The sequence below is a fragment of the Limulus polyphemus genome, unplaced genomic scaffold, assembly GCF_000517525.1.
Source record: "Limulus polyphemus unplaced genomic scaffold, Limulus_polyphemus-2.1.2 Scaffold11249, whole genome shotgun sequence".
Classification (NCBI taxonomy): Eukaryota; Metazoa; Arthropoda; class Merostomata; order Xiphosura; family Limulidae; genus Limulus; species Limulus polyphemus.
In genome coordinates this window covers 1-4,120 of record NW_013676859.1, presented here as the reverse complement: position 1 = coordinate 4,120, position 4,120 = coordinate 1, and the positions used below count along the sequence as shown (strand labels likewise).

General features: G+C 32.4%; 1 long non-coding RNA gene across 1 annotated transcript in view; it reads left to right on the top strand.

The window, feature by feature from the left end:
- LOC111083795 overlaps positions 1–3,935 on the top strand; it is a 5,004-nt gene extending 1,069 nt beyond the window's left edge. The window contains exons 2-3 of the long non-coding RNA XR_002609250.1: positions 2,674–2,728; positions 3,855–3,935. This is a non-coding gene — a long non-coding RNA (uncharacterized LOC111083795). The remainder of the gene's footprint in view (positions 1–2,673; positions 2,729–3,854) is intronic.
- The last annotated feature ends 185 nt before the right edge of the window (positions 3,936–4,120 follow it).

The following is a 4,120-nucleotide window of genomic DNA, read 5'->3' as shown; positions in this document are numbered from 1 at the left end:
ACAGTATATTTTAATGGTGTACACGACACTATACTCCATCACCAATCCAGCGGTATTCAAGGTGTGAGTAATTAATTGTACAGTATATTTTAATGGTGGACACGACACTATACTCCATCACCAATCCAGCGGTATTCAAGGGGTGAGTAATTAATTGTACAGTATATTTTAATGGTGTACACGACACTATACTCCATCACCAATCCAGCGGTATTCAAGGTGTGAGTAATTAATTGTACAGTATATTTTAATGGTGTACACGACACTATACTCCATCACCAATCCAGCGGTATTCAAGGGTGATTGATTATACAGTATATTTTAATGGTGGACACGACACCATACTCCATCACCACTCCCGAGGACATAAAAAGGTGGGTAGTTGGTCAAGTTATTAAACTTTTCTCTAATATAACTTGTCATTGATCTTAAGAGATTCGGCATCTTTTTTATACGTAATAGTTTTTTTTGTGATTAAAAGAAGAAACAGTAAAATGCAGATATATGCTTCAGCGACGAAGCTTTCATTTGGAAATTCTGTATATTTCAGGAACATATGGACTAATTTTATTGAGGTTTACCGTTTTTATTGGCTTCTAGTTACTAACAGTAACAAAATAACAATCTTTGTTACACTATTTATTTTATTCAGTTTTTCCTTATATCATATTTAGGCTTGGTAGGAAAGTTGAAAAAGTTTCTTGAAGAAAATTTCGCACAAACTTTTTATCGATTTATCTCAAACTTTATTTTTGCTAAACGATTCGATTTTTAATATTGAAAATAATTATTTCCATGTTTTATTCAACTATTCGTATAACCTAACTGTTTCTTGTAGTCCGAATACGGTTTTGTGCTATCATATGGTTAAGACTGACAATGCTTGGAGAGGATTCGAATGGATAATGAAGAAAACCTTTAATATAAGTTTAACAAAACAGTAAATGTACATCTTTTCGACAATGTTTTGTCATCAGCAAAGTGGGTTCCTCGTCATCGAATATGGTTAAGGCGCTCCACTCACGATCTGCGGGTTGCCGGTTCAAGTCCCGTCACCGAACATGCTCGCTCTTTCAGCCGTGTGAGCGTTATAACGTAACAGTCAGTCCCACCATCTGTTGGTAAAAGAGTAGCATAAGAGTTGACTGTTGTTGGAGTTGATTAACTGCTTCCTTCTGGTTTATCACTTCCAACATTATAGACGGTTAGCGCAGATAGCTCTCGAGTAGCTTTGCACAAAATTTAGCAAACAAACAAAGTTGATCATGCTAACAGAAGTTCAAAAACATATTTAATCGTTGTAATAATGTATTCAATTTATCCCGAATTTTACAACGAATTCTTTAAAACCAATATTATAGACAATAGTTAGCTTTACAGATTTATTTATCTTCCAGTGTCTTCTATAAATGACTCCTTTTAGCCTTGTTTTCAATGATCTACCAAAGAGACTGGTCACCTTCGTGATTGATGTCCTGCGGGATGAATTTAAAATCAGGACGTCTTCTTTTATTCGAGTCATTTGAGCATTGAAATTAATAATTATCTGAAGTAAAATGTATTGTACTACGTCATGATATCTAACTTTGAAGGAAAATAATTTTACATAAATTTAGCAAGTTTTGTTCAAATACTCTATATAACCATAGGAACAGTATTGATGTAATTTTGATGTTTCAGCGCATGATTTATTAACGCTCACATGATATAAATATATATATTTATTTCTTACTTTTGGAGATTTTTAGGCCTAGTGGTTAATGTGGTCAGATGTGAACCCGAAGGTTTAGGGTTCGCAGCCTGTTGCCTTAAAAACGTGCTTCGTACTTTGGGGTTGTGAGTGCACATAAAAGTGAAGGTGAAACAAGAGTAACCCAAAAGATGGCGGTGAGTACTATTGTCTAACTGTCTTCCTTCTAGTCAACCAATTCCACGTTAGGGACGGCTGTGATCAGGTAGTCTTTGAAACAAAAATTATTTTCGTGTTACGTCTTAGGCTGTTTCTCTTCTTTAGGCCAATCCCGGCTAATTAGTTAGCTAATTAGACAGCTACTTTAACCCTAAAATGACTAGGGGGTTTATATGGACGCAATCGGCTTTTTAAATATATTTTTGTAATTAATTTATTCATCAAATTGTTTGTGGAATGTCCCTAATAACATATAAGTTATACAAAAGGAAATTTCGCCAATTAAATGATGTTTTTGGCAAAAACAACAAATTAGTCAATACAATGTAACGTAAATTTTACCGGCGAACGGTAAGAAAGAAGACTGTAATATAAAGGCTAAAGACTGATTTTTTTTTTCTTTAGGCCTAAGTCAACACATAAGCCACAACCGATTAATTTAATGACTTTGTTTTCACTCTTTAGGCGTAAGCCAACACAAAAGGTGCAGCCAATTACTTTAACAGACTGTTTCTTTTCTTCAGGCCTAAGTCAACACATAAGCCACAGCCGATTAATTTAATGATTTTATTTTCTCTCTTTTAGGCATAATCCAACACAAAAGGTGCAGCCAATTACTTTAACAGACTGTTTCTTTTCTTCAGGCCTAAGTCAACACATAAGCCACAGCCGATTAATTTAATGATTTTGTTTTCACTCTTTAGGCATAAGCCAACACAAAAGGTGCAGCCGATTACTTTTAATAGAATGTTTCTTTACTTTAGGTCTAAGCCGATTCATGAGCTACAACCGATTACCTTAAAGGCACAAGATTTTCAGGTATTTACAGGCATTTTATATGAAAACAGTAAAGAATTCGACTGGTATAAAAATGTTACAAAAACCAGCAACTAAAAGATCATTGCAACATACCTTTCACTTGTTCATTATATTTTGATCTCAGTTGAACCATATAATGTTAATTTGTTCTCTACTATCATGTTCCCAATTATATAAAAATAGAACCTAAAATGAGCTCAGGGATAAACTCAAAGCTTCAAGATATTTTTTAATAAATTATTAATGTAAAATTTAATCTATATAAGTATTTTTAATTAATGCCATAAGGGTAAAAAATTAAAATTCTATATATATATGTATTAATATTCTCCAAATTTGAATGATTTTGAATTTAATTTCAATATACCTCGTTAGAAATTATATTAAAGTTTAGCCAATCAGTAAGAGGTACGTTTAAATGTGAAAATGCTGTAAAGTAAGGAACAAATAAACGTATTACTGTTAAATTTAGACCATTTCAAAATGACATACGTTTTGCTTTCCTATGCCAAATGAAATACCAACTGAACAGAGGAAATCGGTAGAGATTATTTAAATAATATTACATGAAAACTTCTAACATCGTTCATAATTTGATAAGTGTTAAAACTCGAAGTTGGCCCGCTATATAATATCGAACACACCTAAATCAACTTAGATTACTATATGGTGAATTACAAAGGACTAAAATATCCCATAAATATAACTCAAAGTGTTAAAAAAATGTCAAAAAATACTATGTGATATGAAACATTTGCGTTTCCTCCTTGAAATTGTATGTAAATCCACTGGGGAAAAAGATCGCGTTGAAAATTGGAATTTTAATGTGGAACTAATGTGCAGTCATGTTATTAGTTTATATTGAGAACTCATATATTTTAAATATTCAAACGAATTATGTTGGTTTAATACTACAGAACAAACAGTGTTTGCTCTTAATAAAGTTTCACAGAGAATATAAATAATGCGCTTTTCAACCCACCACGCTAAAATAATACTTTTTCTTTATAGTTATCTCGTGACATATCTATTAAAAATGCTGTTTTAGACGTAATATATCGATACATATCAGATATTTAGTTTATTTAAAGGTTTTGATAAGTGTTTCTTTTGGTTTTGTGCATAGGTGTGTATTACTATTATTGAAGCACGCCACCTGGCGGGATTGAATATGGACCCAGTTGTTTGTGTTCAAGTAGGCGATCAAAGAAAATATACCAGTGTTAAGGAATCCACTAACTGCCCTTACTATAATGAAGTACGTTTATCCTGTTTACGAATATTAGAATAATTCTAAATATTACACTTGATCCTTCATTATTTGTCTGTTCATCTGTCTGTGAGAGGTTTTTAACTCGTTCTTTACTTATTTATTATTACACTCATTCAACG